General features: G+C 40.3%; 1 protein-coding gene across 4 annotated transcripts in view; it reads right to left on the reverse strand.

The window, feature by feature from the left end:
• pparab (peroxisome proliferator-activated receptor alpha b) overlaps positions 1–17072 on the reverse strand; it is a 55707-nt gene that overhangs the window by 29882 nt on the left and 8753 nt on the right. The window contains exon 2 of one of the 4 annotated variants that reach the window (XM_041795012.1): positions 8697–8805. The exons of the other annotated variants lie outside the window; for them this stretch is intronic. The gene's annotated coding sequence lies outside the window, so the exon portion shown is untranslated. The remainder of the gene's footprint in view (positions 1–8696; positions 8806–17072) is intronic. 4 annotated transcript variants of the gene reach the window in all.

The raw sequence follows: 17072 nt of genomic DNA on the forward strand, positions 1-17072 counted from the left end.
CGAATCAACGTAGCACTGGCTTATACATTCAGACCTTTTGAGCTGTGCTGATGAAACATGTGGCCATCCGACGACAGGTGCCACATGCATGTTGCTATAGTGGATCAGCAGACGAAAAGGATATGAAGGACATGAAGTATCTTATGACACAACACAAGCCCCTCTGCTCCTCTGACCTATTCTCTCCAAATACAGTAACCTTATCCTCACAAAACCTCACAGTGCTGCTGCAAGAGTAAGACAGAGGACAGAAGGCAAGGAGAGCGAGGCACCGAGACATGTGGGGGGTTGAATGTAGGTCATGTGTGTGGCTTAGGTAATGAGCGGTAGCCTGGAGAAGACATGACAGACTGGCTTGTACAGTAGAGATTTTGCTGAATTGCATTGGGGGAGACTGGGGGAGTCCATGAAGTACCCATGAGACGATACACCGAGAAGTAGGTTTGTCTTGGACTTTGCGTTACATATCAGAACTTCATGCATGGCCATGTAAACTAGGTCAATCTTCAGTAAGCCCTTTCCCATCAGGCCTCACTAAGAACATCTAATGAGGGGGAGGTGGCTGGTGGGTGGTGGGAGGTGGGTGATGGGGGGCCTGTTGTGTTACAAGACAGCAGCTGCTGGTTGTTTGCATCCACTCCATACATTTACATTCAACCGCCTTTAGAATAACCTTAACTAGCTCTGAAATGTGTAATGCATTGTGGGCTGTGTGGTAAGACACACTGACTGCATGCTCAAACTGGTTTTGCCCTCAGTGCTCCCTGTGAGTCTATTTTAAAAGACTGAGTGACGGAAATGGATGGCATTCCTGTGAAGCAGCCAGGAAAAGCATACATCATCTGCATACAGCTTCACCTTGAGTGCAGAGGGCATAAAATACATAAAACAAATAGGATTCTGACCGTTGATAGTAGCACATATGGCAACAAAATTTTTCTTTCAGTGACATTTTATAAGTTAGAGAGGGGTGGAGTGCAAGATGTGACCAAACTCTAATTTTTTTGCTTATATGTGCTTCAATTCTGATTTTTTTCAGACAGTGTGAACAGCACAAGTCACATTGAATCTGATGTTTTCATATAGGATTCAGGCCACTTTCATATCAGATACATATCTGATCAACTGCAGCCTGAACAGGCAAACAAAAAATCAGATCTGAGTAAAAGATCAGGATTGAGCATTAAGGTCTGTAGTGCGAATGTAGACTAAAATTCAGGAATGACCAAAAGCAGATTAGTGATAAAAACTGAAACATAAATATCTAATACCAACAATAGTAAGACCTTGGTCAAAGTCCACCTGTGTGGTATAACATGGATTAGCAATCCTTTAAAATCACAGAGCACAGTAGAGTTTTTTTCAATATGGGTAACAGAATCATATATTGCACTTACTGTCCTAGATGCAGGTCCAGCAAGTGTACAGGTCTAGGTTTCCATTAGACTTTTTTTTTTTTTTTAGCTCTTTGAAATGGTCCTTTAGGAAAAAAAATCAGTTCTTTGCTGGTCTAAAACAGAAGAATGCACACCAAGTAGCACTCAATATCAATTTCTTATCAAATCTGCTGTGAAATACTATTTCTCAGCAGCCAAAAAAAAAAAAAAAAAAAAAAAAAATCTGGGCAGCAGTTATTTACCCTAACAAGGAAACAACAGCAGGACGAAGCTTTCAGGGGAGGGGGGTGAGTCAAAGCAGGAAAAATGTCTTTGGAAGTGTTGCTCATTGGAAAATCCCAACAGTAAAATAAGAACTAAAACAAAGTCAAATTGAAATGTGTATATAACATATCTTAAGGTTTAGTTTCCTGTATTTCCTGTGTGTATGTGTAACAGGACATACCCTGTTATAATGACAACACATTTAATTCAGATTCTGAAAAAATCTAAGAAACTAGTTTGCTAAAAAAAAAGAAAAAAAAATACAAAATGTATGAATATTTATGTTTTAGGGCTGGAGACGATAGGGAATAAGCAGGTAATATTTGGAACCTTTTAGTGAAATAATCAATGCCATGACATGTCTACAAATGTTTTCAGGTCAAATACGATGCAACAATCTAAGTTTATCATCAAATCAACCGGCGTTTAACAGTGAAGATCGTTAAGATTCCCACCCATTATTAACACTCTACATGAAAAGAAGCCTGGCCATGTGAGCGGGCTTCTTTACAGAGCTACTTACTCCACAATAAACTTGTAATTCTGAATGGAGGCAGTGTTAGCTCTACTAGGATAAAGCAAACCTCTTTAGCATTCAGCCGCTAGCTCCTGACCCTCAGGTCTTCCTTTAGAGGACATCCTGTTTCATACACCCTCTTCACTCAGCACTGTCTCATTATAATACCGCTTCGGGGGGGAAGTAAAGAAGACTCTCGGCTACAGCTTGACTAACATCCATGCTGTCTATTCAAATAAAACATGAGAAAGATATTATCTAATGGGAATATCCATCTGAGCTTGATGGTTGTAAAAATACATTCAGTTATGAGATCAGTAACACCTCCCGGCATGTTCAGTTACACAATCCAGATGTAGGACAATGTAAAGTGGTTTACATGTATCAGAGCTGTGTCAACATGCTCCCCCTGCATGACTTTCTATTTAAAAAACATACACAGCACAAGTCCTCTTCTGACCTCACGACCCCTGTACCAGCAGCCATGGAGTGACGGCCCAAGCTAACCTCTGTTGCCACCAACATACAGCATGAGAATATAAACACACAGAGCCGCTTAGCTGCAGACGTCTTGCGGATTGAGAAAAAAGAGAGACACGAGGGGGTGGAGAGGAATGTCAGCTAAGCTACATTACAGGGTCTTTATCAGCGACGAGCGAGACGGAGTTAGCTAAGAGAGAGAAAGAAAACAGGGGTTCCTACAGCAACAGCAAGCTTTTGTCCTGTGGTTCAAGACCCCTCATGTGCTCACTCAACCAAGCCTACTGAGGGCACCGTGCACTGAGGGGGGAAGATGAGCAGGGTCAAATGTGTTTGTGTGGGTGAGGGTTGGGGTCTGAAAGGGGCTGAAGTAACAAATGCTTGCCTAACTAAGAGCCCACTGAGGTCTCCATGACTATGCCATAGCAATGACGGCACATGGATAGAGCTTTGAAATCAGCGTAGGAGGCAGGCAGAAGGCACAAAAAGATCTGAGCCCTACTGGAATCCAGACTCTCATCAAAATCAATAAATCCCATTATAGACTTGAGTATTAGCAAGTCTGATCCAATGACCACAGGGCCGGATGTAGAGCGCAACATAAATAATCCATACTGTCCGATGGATTGCTGCACAGTGGCCCAGCATGCTCACCCAGCCCCCCATGTTTTGCTCATCCATCGCAGTCAGGACCTACATTAAACAGACAGGCCATGAAGCAGCTCGTAAGCCCTGGCCGAGGCAGATAAACACTCTCTGAACGTGACCCAGGCGTGAAGACGGCCTCATACTCTCCCAACAGGAAGGCACACAGATCAGCGGGAAGTTGGTTTACACAGCCGTCTGAGACCCTCAGGAACACTACCCACAAATCACCTGCACTGCTGAGTTGACAGACCCAGGGGTGAAATCCATCACTCGAAAAGGGGTGAGCTGAAAGGGCCCCACTACATACACTTGTAGCATCTCTATAATCACACAAATGGACCTAGGCTTCAGTTTTTAATGGGGTTGTTCTGACACCAAACCCGGAAACAGACATGCCTCATAGAATTTCATATCAATATCAGTAATTTCACCAGTTTATCTAAATTATGTTTATCATATATCACCTCAACAGAACTGATTCCCAATCCAAGACTAGAGAGCAAACAGGATTATAATACTATACATTGTGTCACGGTCATAAAAATTAACCTTAAACTAATCAAATTTTGAGATTTTTTGGACCAGAACATGGGCTAGAGTGTGGACAAATATCCAGAGCTGTGTTTGAAATACACTTGTATCAGTATCAGAACAATTCTAGTCCATGTACACATCTGATGCTAAGTAAAATTCAACTTTTGTGACTAGAAATAAATTATTCATAATATCAAAATTAATTGCTTAAAGCAGCACTAAGTTTCGTCAAGCTAATACTTTGAAATGCTCACTAAATGTCAACAACTCCAGCTCCTGGTCTTCATGGGCATCACCCAGCAAAAATCATAGAGTCCAAATGTTGTGATTTGAATTATGTTTTTTTCTGACATGTGATTTGAAGTGTTAGAGCCTATCTTTTATGCCTTTGCTGTTGTTTTGTTAATTGCCCGTCATTCATAAGATGTGCTAGCAAGTAGCCCTATGCCCTGACTGAGCTCCAAAGATCCTGTGTGGAGATGGAACAAAGTTACAGAATCACTGCAGGCCTCCACTGATCTGGGCTTTATGGCAGAGTGGCTAGATGAAAGCCTCCTTATTGTTTGCAAAAAAAAAAAAGGACCTGAAGGACTCTCAGACTGTGAGAAATTAGATTCTCTGGTCTGATGAAACCAAGATTGAACTGTTTGGCCTCAACTCTAAACGTTACATCTGGTGGAAACAGGCTCCACTCATCACCTGCCCAATACCGTCCCAGCACTAAAGCATTGGCGGCAGCATCATGATGTGGGAGTGTTTTTCAGCAGCAGGGACTGGGAAATTGGTCAGGGTTGAGGAAGATGCAAGGAGTGACACTGGGACAGTTCTGTAAATGTCTAAGAGTGGCCCTGCCAGAGTCCTGACTCAAACCCAATCGAACATCTCTGGGGAGATGTTCCGGCATACCATTTTTAGAATCCATCATTATAATTTTCTCTTCAATATCTGTAATATAATATAATTCAATATGACTTTATGAGTAGTGTTTACTCAGTGAAGCACCCTTTCCCAACTTATATTTAAAGAACAATATGTGGAACAATATGAGGCTATAAATTTAAATGGCATTGAGAGAAAGATGAACACAGCAGCATGGCGTTTACTCCTCGTCATTTTAACAGTGACGGTGGAGCAACAATCCCTTTCTTCAAGCAAGCAACTATGAACTGCGCCATTTAAGATATCACGTACAGTTATGAGGATATTTTTGATGCAAAGATGTTGTAGTTTGACAACCATAGCTGTTAACAAGTTGTAAAAAGGCTGCACTGTGGAGCTGTGCGCATTTGTCTGCTCCACAGGAGTCGTAATCCAAAAAAATGTCACGCACCCTGATCTTGCACACTGAGTCAGGTACGTTTGTATTTGCCAGACTGCGAAAATTTGTAAAATGTGGGAAACTGTTTCGTACTATGAGCTTGTGTCTCTGTCACTTCTAATCCCACTGGATCCATCCTGACAGAGAGCTTCATACAGCACACGCTCATGTGCCATAGCACTGAAACAAGTTGAAGACGGAGAACAACTTTCTAATTCTGTCTCTGTTATGAACTGTGAGTCAGCAACAAACGTATGCCTTTAGCTGTTATATTTCCATGGTTGACACCCACATAATACACAGGCAAACTACGGTGTTTAAAATTAGGTTTTGGTGTGAGAGACAGGGAGAGATGGGGAGTGGTTAGGCGGGGAACAGGCGCCGAGACCATCTCTTTGGGTTGGCCCAAGGTCCAGCTATTTGGTCCGGACTGTCATTTAGATTCGGATCAAACTTAAAAGTCTGAAACTCCAGACCAAATATCGAAGGTGTGAAAGCACCCCTAAAAAACTACATCTGGTTCTCGAGGCTGGTGCCTACGATAGAATCCATCAAGAATTGCAAGCTAACTTCAGTACACTGTCCAAACTGTAATGTTCAATGGCAATGTTTAATGAGTTGATGATGTCTTTGTAAAATTTAGTCAGTAGCAGGAGTTTTCTTGCAATTTTTGATGGCTGAAAACAAGAAAGGCACAAAAATGGGTTCCTAGAGTGTCAAATATCAGGTATTGATATCATTAGATTTTTATATGGGTGTATAATGTATAGTATCAAGTTTACAGGTCTGGTAATGACAACTGGGACAACCAAAGGGCTACCAAATGCTTTACAAATACATCAAGGATGAAGTCGACAAACAACAAAAAGTGCATTGACAAGAAAAGCCATAAAAAGCTGGAAGAAGACCAAGACATCAGAGGTGTATATGGGCTTGTCCCATCAAGGTGTAGGAATACTTTTTTCATTCCAAGTAAAAGAAAACATACTTGAAGATAAAGAGAAACTCACCCTCATATATGTTTAGTTTGAATCCAGCCAGCATTGCTGTCATTAAAATGAACACTGCTGTAGGTTACTGAATATGAAAATCCATCAGCTGCTCATTAAGCAAAACTTGAGCCCCCCTACCTTCATCATCCAAAGATTTGAAGACTTCTGAGTAACTTTAGTTCTTGAAAAAATGACATCCAGCTCTTTCTAAGAGTTAGTAAAGCCATTCAGTGTGAAAGAGAGTGACAGACTACAGGTTAATGTTTAATCCACCCAACCTGTGGTCTGAGTGCTGACAGGCCTGTAAGAAGAAGGGCCCCTAGGGGCATAACGGTGGTCTTAGAGCAGCAATATGGGCTGATGGGGCTGTCCCACCGGCTCCGCCTGTCCATTTGTTTGAGGAGTTCTCTGTATAAGCTCAGGCTCTACTGTGCCCACAGTGTAAACACTCGAGTGAATCCTTATCACTCAGGCCTGATACGGTGGCCGGCGCCCTCTTATCGTTATGGAGATTGACCAAAGTTCAGACCAGGGAAGTGATTGACATTGGACTTTAGCTGTAGGCTGAGACAGACGAGCCATATGACAGTCAACAGTTCAATCATTGAGTTATCAGGTCATTTACTTTGTTATTTCAGGGTCAATGACACCTCAATGGATAGCACACAGGGAATTACACACAGTTTGGACTCTCCAAATCACTGCTTTAAGAAAGTCAATATATTTGACAAGAAACAGCAGATATTTTTTAGTCTGTTGATTGTTTTACTTTCTAAAATAATCATTTTTGTACCCCAAGAGCTTCATTGGTACCCATTTGTGTAGAAAAGTATGGGATTTCACTGGCAAACTCATTGACTTATTTAAACAATCCATCCATCTATCCAGTCTTCCATCCATCCATCCATCCATCCATCCATCATCCATCCAACCGTCCTTCTTTCCATCATCCATCCATCTTTTCTTCTATCCATACCTCTATCCAGCTGTCCTTCCTTCCTTCCATCCTCCCACCCTTCTTTTCATCCATAATGTCCTCCTTTCTTTTATCCCTCCATTCATCCACTCACCCATTCTTTAAACCTTCCCTCTTTTCTTCCTTCCATCCGTGTATCTATCCATCCATACGTCCATCTAGCTATCCTTCCTTTCACTCTCCCATCCTTCTTATCATCCATCCATCCAGCCATCCATCAGTTCTTTTACATCCATACATCAATCCATCCATTCATTCATCCTTTCCAACATCCATCCATCCACCAGTCTTTCCAAAATTCATCCATCCATTAACCTTGCAAAGCAGATGGATACGCCCGTTTCCTTGTTTCTCACTGGCGAATCCATCTTGCAAAGCTCCCATCTGAACTGTTTGGGCCCGTTTAGAAACTGACAGGACCAATCAGCAACAAGGGGCAGTACTTTCAGGTGGCCTGTATAGATGTGACAGACAGAACGTTCACCCAATTACACTCTGAGTTTTTTTCAAAGCATTGAGTCCCAGTCTGTGGAGGAGTTCACAGCATTGACCAAATAAAGATTTGGACCAACTTACTCATACAGAGCTTCCTCCTTAAGTTTTCCAAAAATAACTTTCTGTGACTGCAATAACTCTCTCTTTAAGCTGGGTTCTAAAATACACAGCAGACAAACACTTGAGTACTGAATCTACTGTAAAATCTCATCTCTGGTGCACATTCACTCTGATTCTGCCACAAAGTGGACTGCTGCAAAGCTAAATTCGATTATACTGACATGCAATGACAATAAAGCATTTATCTGACATTATCTTTAGCAGATGATTGAGCGGACCAGATAAGCAGAGTTTACTAATTGAATTGTAGACTAAAAAATTTCTCTTAAAGGGTTTTGATTTCAAGGATGTCTCATCCATTCTAGCTTAATTTGAAATACAGCAACTACAATATCCAGTTATGTACTACCTAAACTCTCATAAATAATAGAATTAAAAGAAAACATTGTTTTTTTTTTCTGAAGTAGATCTTCTGCAATCCGGGCAATGTGTAATTTGTGGCTTGTTGCTGACATGTGGTGAGTTTTTCCCATTTGTATTTACTGTTTTTATTCATGAATTCTCCTGTAGAAGCAGCTTAATGTGTGCAGCACTGGAATCCAAGATAATAGAGTGTACAGTTTGGTTACAGTATGGTTTGTTGGTATCTTTATCATGACAGTACAGTGTATTACCAGGACATAAACGCCCTCCTCTGCAAATTTCATATCATATTTTACATCATAACTGTTCCAAGAATGGAGAAAACTTTCTCAATTGCTCTGTTTCAAAATGGACTAAAGTGCAGTGTGGCTAAAGATGAGCTCTTGCGTTTACCCGTCTGCAAATCAAGCCAACCCGCTGCTGTATCGATTGAGAAATAAAACAGTAACTTACATAAAGCTCTGTGGACTCTGACCTCTGCTCTGACAGCGTGTTCAGTGTCAAAATAATAATTAAATTCTCAAACACGCTCACTAGACAGAGGCCGAGCAATCTGACCGTAAAACAGCAGAGTGTCAGAATATCACGTTACCTTAATAGTCGGAGGTGACCCAGCCTTTACAGCATGCTGTTATGAGGTGGAAGTGTGCCTCACTCTCGTGTTTGTGGGCCAAAACAAACATGTAAAGGCGTGACATCCTCTGAAAAGAGCATTTAACAGTAAAAGCTATCATTACATGTGGTAGTCAGTTTTTGGGAAACAGGCAATGTAAAAAATCTAGATTTAGAAACATGCACAAAGGTGTCTGGACTGCATGCTACACTGACTGAGGTATTTGACCTCTAATAAATCAGAAAGTGTCACTTAAACTTTCAGTATTTAAGTGTGAGTAGCTGTCAAAATCTCTGAGGTTACAGGTGATGAGTCTTTTTCTTATCTTTGTATGTTTTATATATTCAATTCCAAGAGTACTGGATAAATCATGGTTTCTATTCACCACATACACACAAAGGGGCAAAATGTTCACATTCATATTACACTACAGATCAGTTGTGCGTAAAAGCAGAGAAACTGGCATTAAATCTGATTGTACTGGGAATGTTTTCTGTCTTAGAGGAATATAACAAAATGAAAAGAGACACAGAGCAAATAAAGATGATTCATTCTTCTTGCATTTACAGATAACACTATCTATTTTTCAGCAATTTCTGGAGAGCATCGGGTCATAAGGAGAGTCCACGCAACTATGGAGGATCTTCACCTGCAACCTTAGTTTGTTGATCTAAATGAATGACATTTAACTGTTCTCATTCTCAGCTGCTGAAATCACACACTAATATCACTGTGGTTAAGCAACACCTTTCTCCAGAGCCAAATGTTTGCTGGTGGCTGCCACTTTATTTCTACATCAGTCACTAACAACAATTACCAAACCCTCTCTTCATGGCCTGTAGGGTTATAACAGAACCAGATTTTTTAATCAATACCTGTTTCAATACTACAGCAACAATACTGAAAGTCATCACTGCCCAAAACTGGGTAATTTCTAGTGTGTAATTACCCCCCCAAAAATGCAAGCTAGCTCCTGCACAGGTTTGTGAAAAACTTTAACTGAACATTGTCAGTGTAATCGTGCAGTTAAGACAATGCTTTCTCTTGCTTTTGGCCACTTAAACTACTTAAATTCTTTAAAGCTTCAGTACTTTTTGATTCTTTTGAGCACTGGAATAACTGATCACATTGCTTTAAGGCCATTTTAACACTTGATAGTCTGTGGGGCTCAGTTTGGACATCCATCTATTAGTTTTATTTTACTCTGATAACAAGTAGATAGATTTGTTTGATTGTTTTCCCAAGACAGGGAGCATTTTTTGAGCATAACCTTCTCCACCAAGTCAAACTGTATGTACATTTAGCAATAAAATGGTAACATGTATGATGAGAGTTTTCCCGACTGAACTAATATTGTTTTTCAGTTTAGGCCCATAATCCTTGTCACTCCGTCTAAACTGTAATGCAGCACTAGTTGTCCCTCTAGCTGTGATCAATGGCTTCTGCCATAATGCTCTTTAACCAGATACAACAGTGAACTGATAGTACTGATAGCATTTGTAGTAACAGTGAGATTTAGCACAATTTTGATCAAGTAAAAGGGGACAAAGTTGTACATAGGCTGTGTCAGGTTATACTGGAAGAAATAGTGCATCATTTTGACAGTGTTCAGGATGTTTTCTTGATTCTTGACCAGTCTGCTTAATGCAACTTGTGGTCAATCAGACGTGACATAATTTACCTGGGAACATCACAGTGGGAGCATTTAATGTCCTACCAAAAGACACACTGACATTAGACTGCATGTCAGTCTGCAAGAACATGGTTGTATTTAGCATCCTCCACTCTACAGTCCATGCAAAACATAAGGTGATGATATGACTTAGTTCCATAGGCAGATTTATGTTGAACATTGTGTTCATGTGTGCTCCACACATCAATACAAATACATTTAGAAACCATGGTGTACATTCTCCTCTACACATAAAAATATTGCACATTGTAAGCACAATGTGGATATGAGTACAGGTGCTGTAGAGAAGAGAATGTTCATGTGCGTCTGTGCCGTTCAGCCAGTTGTTCTGTCCTCTGAGCTCCTGCCAAAACACAATACCTTCACCCCGTCAACACGTGGACGGCAGACAAAGCTGTAGTCTCTCGCCTGGTGAACTTTGACGAACCACCTTGAGCAGAGCACTGCCAAGAAATTTGGACACTGTGGTTTCATTTAGTAGGACGGTACATGCTCTACCACATTACAAGGATGATCATGCTGTTATTCTTACAGGAGGTACTCAGAGAGAAATCTAATATTACAGCCTGTATGATAAGCTAATTAAGTCATATTCAATTACTGAGTAAGAACGCAAATCCTTTTCTGGCTCGCACAGTTAGACATTTAATATATCTGGGTTTTAGACTATTCTCTTGACAAAACAAGCAATTTTATGCTAGGCTTGTTTACAGATCTGGTGACAAAGACTTGATTTTTTTTCTTCTCTGCCAAATTGTAGAGTAAACAATCAATAATCAAGCTGATTCATCCATATAATAAGACAGCAGGAATACCTCGATCTTTGGTCCAAACTGTCTTTGCACTGAGGCATGCATGCACGTGAACTTTCCAAAATCTGGGAGTTTCTGCATTACTGAGAAACAATAGATCAAGCAGTGCCAGAAATCACCCCCCAAAAAACTGGGATGAGAACACCATGAAGCTAGGAGAGTTTTTCTCTCTGCTCGGACAGCTGTGTGGATCTTGTTACATTTTCCAACATGACACTAGAGTCCTGAGTTCCCCCTATCTGGCTGCCAAACCAGCGTACGTGTTTGTGGGGAGGCATGCAGCACACAGGACCGGAGAAAGAGCAAAGCTAATTTGCTACTGTGGAGGGATCACAGAGTACAGCAAAAACCCCAAATGCACTTTAGGTTTCTATACATTCACTGAGCAAACTGGAGCAGCAGTAAGGATTTAAAGGGACTTATTTCTTCATTTCAAATGCACACTCTCAAAGCCATCACCTCATAAAACAGACCAATACTGAAGTAATCAGTAGAAAAACTACACAGCTGGCACCAGAAATATTGTTATATATCTTCTTAAAAATCCTTAAATAACTGCCAGGAAAGGCAATCTTCATTTAATAAAAGCTTTGTCCTGCTTCAACCTTTGGCAACACTCAAAAATGCTATAAATTTGAATCACAGTGAAGTCATAATGGCCCCAGTTCACTCTCATTTTGTCAGTCTAATATACAGCTTTAAAAATAGACACAAGAGAAGGAGCAGTGTGTAAATTCAATAAAGAGTGTGCTTGAGATCTTCTTTGGCTGGGACTCGTGCAGTCAGACTCTCTGCTAATACAATGAAAACGCCTTTGTCTTCATGACTTTTCATCATTGAAGAGATAAAAATCAAAGCCTCTTCACTGGTCAGCAACTGGTTAGCTGATTGTTATCTTGTTAGCAATGTCAACAGTAAGAAAGTCCATAATACTCTGGAAGACGGCATATCACCTCCCACCATGGTGGAGGAAGACATGCTCTTAACTGTTTTTCCCTTTGTGCATATATACTGGGACAAGGACTGCAGCCCAGTTAAACCGCCAAATCAAGCAATAATTGTAGCTTGGCTTACCAGTGCATGCACACATACTAAGGAATAACAGTACACAGGATTTTAAAAGAATGACTGTTTTTTACTGGAGTAGACCAGAAATTCTATTACTGAGGAAAAATATAGTCAATGTAATTATACTTTTACCTTAATTACCACATCTTTGTAATCTTTCCAACCCTTGTGTTTGATAATCATAGATATCTAACTAGGATAGGATACTGATAAAAAAGTAAGAGCACAATAACAAGAAACTGAATGCACCAATCAGTATCATTTCAGAAAAATGAGTAAGTAGCTCTAGCTGGTTTAGTTATACTGCTAGTCTGGATACATGGCAGCCAGTGAGGAGATTGGTGTGGATGTGGCTATAGAAGTAGTTTTATCAGAACTGGACAGTATTTCTAAGAAAAAAAGAGAAGAATTGTACCAAAAGCATTTACTTGCTGGAAAAAGTGCTTTTGCTCTTCTCCTGATTAGATTCAGCAAGAGTCTAATTTACCAGCTGGCTCCACTGATAGTGAGCAATGATTACGGTTGCCTGTGGAGCTTGTGCTATGTTGTTTACTCCCTAAGGCAGCACACTCCATTTGTTTAGTCAGTTGGTCGACTGGTTGGTCGATATACTTTAACTGACCAAGATCCTGCTCGTCAGTTGGTCAACAACAACAACTCCAGAGTCCTGTTTAAATCACCAGTCAGCAAATACAAGTATTTAGTCCCTTTATCATCCCATTAAAATGTACACCTCTGCATTGTTCTCTGTTACAGACAGACAGACAGACAAATTATGTCTCCTGGTCATTAAGTCCTGAGCAGCAGACTTTTTTTTCTCTTCAACACAGTAAATAAACACTGCATGTTGTCTGATATATACTTGTGAACTATGCTGCATTCATACTGCAGGCCTACATGCTAAATTCTGATCTTGTGCTCAAATCTTATTTTTTGCTTGTGTATATCTGCACTCAAATACCAAAAGATGTATCTGATTTAGTACCACATATGAAACTCACCTGAATCTGAAAATATCAGATTCAATGTGACTTGTCCTGTTTCACTGTCCCAAAGAAAGTCAGAAAAAGCCACATATGAACAACAAAATCACTTTTAACTGCGAATTCAACCATAGTTATCGTGCCATGATAATGGAATATGATTAAAGATGCACACTGATCATCTCTGAGTCAGCTGTTATTAAGTATAAAATAATGAGGAAAAATATTAAAAATGCTTCATAGAGCTTGTTATGTTGTTTTTAAGAGAAGTTGGAATATCAGAGGGGGTGCAATGAGGAACCTGCCATGGATTAAACTCATTTTGAGATCAAGTAACGGTTTCCTCTCTTACTCTCTCTCCTTTTTTTGTTGTTCCGATTGGCCCAGTATGAACGTGACAGAAGGATGGAAAAACAGAACTTTTTGTTTGTTTGTTTTTGTTTTGGAAAACGTCTGCCCTTCCCACACATCCTCTCTGGGCTGCAGCACAGATAGATATGAAACATATCTAACACAATAAGGAATGCACAATGTTATCAACATGATATCGCTATTCAAATATATTAGCTTATTAAGTTAATTATCACATCAGCAGATAAGAAAAATTTCTGCCAATATTTTCAGCTGGCTGTTCATATCAGCGAGATGTTTGTGGAGTTTTAGGCAGAACCAACAGACCTATGCTAGTGTCTTATACTTGTTTCATTTTCAGTTCATGAGTTTTGAAGTACATTTAAAGGACTCGAGTTTGTTTTGTTGTTCAACCATAAATCTTAGAATGAGATTATAACATTCAGCATATTGGATATCAGCAGATATACAATAATGTGCATTCCTACATGGCATGGAAGTTAAACAATCAACCTGGTGGGTCAGGTTACATTTCTTCTACTTCCTGTTTTTTCTTTACCCACCCTACCCTCTGTTAAAAAAGACATAAGTTAACTTGCACAAGGGCCTGTGCCCACATTAAGGCTGGATACTTAATCCAATTCTAGTTTGAACAGTAATATGCCCTGCAATTTTCAAATCAAATTTCTTTAAACTGGCATGTGTGTCAAAATACCAGTTTAATTCATTTATTCAGTAAATATTTTATTTTTGTATGTTTTATTAATTAACATGAGAATGGCATAATATTTTCAATACAACACAAATCCAAATTGCAATATAAGAAGAAAAATGTTGCAAACTGATGTTTTTTTCAAAATCATTCCCTTATAAACAAATAGACTAGGGTGCTTGTTTAGCTCAGTATGTAGAGCAGATGCTCATGCAGAGACTAGACTCCTTGACACACTGGTCGCAGGATCAATTCCTGTGCTGATTGGTGCATGTCTTCCCCCACTCTCTCCACATACTTCCTGTCTCTCTTTAGCTGTCCTATCAAAAAAATTCATAAAGCCACCCCGAAAAAAACACAAAAAGACTAGAACCCAGCAAAAAAACTAGGGATAAAGCCGGTTCTCTCTGGGTGATAGGGGTCTACCAGGCCTTGGGGATGCTATTAACTCTAGTTCACTACCAGACTGACAGCCAATGAAGGGTTGAATTATGCAAACAAAAAGGTACATCTTAAGGGTAAAACATGACACTGATGTAGACTGACGTGAGTTTAAAACTTCATGAAGACAGAATAGTTCATATTGAATGAGTAGATGAAGCCGTGTCATTTATTCATGTGAGTAGTCATTGACATGTTCCATACTAGAGTGCGCCGTTACACCAAGACAAGCCAAACAGTCTTCAGACAAATACATGAAGATGGCTGGTTCCTTGTTCTACAGCATAACAAAGGAGTAAAAAGGAGGTTAATCTGATGACGATGTTTCTGTCTGAGCTCATGAGTGGAGCTGAAAGAGAGTGGGCTTCGTCACTAATGGAATTACACCGTGAGAGTAGATAAGACCAGGACTAGGTCATTGATGAGGATTTCTACGGGCCTTGGCTCACGTGGATGTGGATCAGACCACTACAGCCTCAACAAACAAACAAACAGTGACAAACAGAAAACTAAGCGGAGAAATCGACACTGAAGAGAGACAAGAATCACAGGACCGGATGACAGAGAGAGGGTCTGGTTAGGAGAAAGACCGTTGTGCTTTGGGATGAGTCAATTCCCTCCGTCACGTCCCCTCATCATTCACCACCTAAACTCAGCTTACATGCAGCGTCCCTCCTCGATCATTAGCGTAGACAATCTCCTCTCCAGAGCTGCTTACGGTAAGTCTGGCTGGAGGACCTCAATCCTATTCAACCCAGAAGAACTTTAACCGTAAGGAAGCCTCTGATGGGTACAGACCTGACTCACACTGAAGGTCAAAACTGGATGATAGAGGACACAATGCATAACAAACAGACAACCAAAGCTGACCCAAAGAACCAGAAAGACTAGGCTGGGAATGAAAACAGCAATAGAGTTGGTGTGGTTGACAGTACAGGCACGGCACTGGAGTGTGTAATTTGATCCAGGAAGTTCAGTTTAAAGAACATATTCACAAGACTGAAGGCTTATCAGAAACCCAAACACTAGTCAGCCACTAATGAAGACCGATTTCACAACTCTGGGAAGGTAACACAATCAAGCTACATGGCTCTAGCTTGATTAGACAGTTTAACCAAACTACTTCCCTTTTCTCAGACCACATGCACAACAGAAGAATCAATTTATGGAAGGGAGCATGTCTGTCTCTGCTATATTAGGTGGCAATATGCCCCCATTTCAGGTAGTTACTATAGGGAACTTCATGTTGACTGTGCTAACAACCTAACAAAATTTCAAACTGGTTGTATGTTAGACTGAGAAGACATGGACCACCTCACAGCTTTGTGCATGATCCAAGCTTTACTTTTGGTACAAATGCAATGCATGTTAAGCTTATGGTGATATTCAAATAAGGGTGCACAATGCTAGACAGCTAAACAGCTAAATAGTCTTTATAAACATGACCCTGAAATCCTAGTCAAACACTCTTTTAAAAATGCACTAAAGCCTCCTGCCACTAGTAGCCACTGTAGCCACAGTTATCAGCTGCTGCCTACCTGCAAGAGCTTTACACTTGGCCAGATGTAAACATGGGATTGCCTTGCATTTAGTCTGTCCTCAGTATGGCAGAGTTTTGAACTAGAAAAATGGAAAGAAAGTTGTATGTAGGCTCTTGAGGGTTATACTCAAGTAAAACTACTCGACCAAAGTGATGAGTTCCCACATTAAACACAATGTTAATCTGAAAAGCGGAACAAAGGTTTGCAAAGCTAGCTGCTAACTTTAGCCACACTCTATTTAGCAAAATAACTTTATATTAGATAACCACAGACATTGTGATGAATTTGACTGTTTTCTGAGCATTTACTCTGCTTTAGACTAGATATTTAATGCTACTGAAATGTCCAAAAGCCACCTAGCAATGTCCTCAATTCAAAGACAGACAACAAAGCAACCCTCTGTTATGTTAGCATTTAAGCTCAGTCAGCAAGCAGCTAACAGGTTGGGTGTTGACCAGTGAAGACATGGACAAACTTAATAGTTGCGTACATTTTGTGCACGCTATGAATGCCATAACTCTGATGTATGGGTTTATCTGGAGGCAGGCGACTCCAGCTCCAAATCAACCTTACAGAGCATATGTACAGGCCAGATTCCAAGCTTGTCATCAGACTGATCAATCTTGTGAAGTTTCAAGCTGAAACACTTTTCTCAACCAGAGAATGACTGCAAAAATGTCATTTGAGGAGGAGGAACTAGCTATGGGTGTGGTTTAGTTAAAGTGGAAGCCTGTTAACAGGCAAGCTGGTGAAG

The sequence above is a fragment of the Cheilinus undulatus genome, linkage group 9 (genome assembly GCF_018320785.1).
Source record: "Cheilinus undulatus linkage group 9, ASM1832078v1, whole genome shotgun sequence".
Classification (NCBI taxonomy): Eukaryota; Metazoa; Chordata; class Actinopteri; order Labriformes; family Labridae; genus Cheilinus; species Cheilinus undulatus.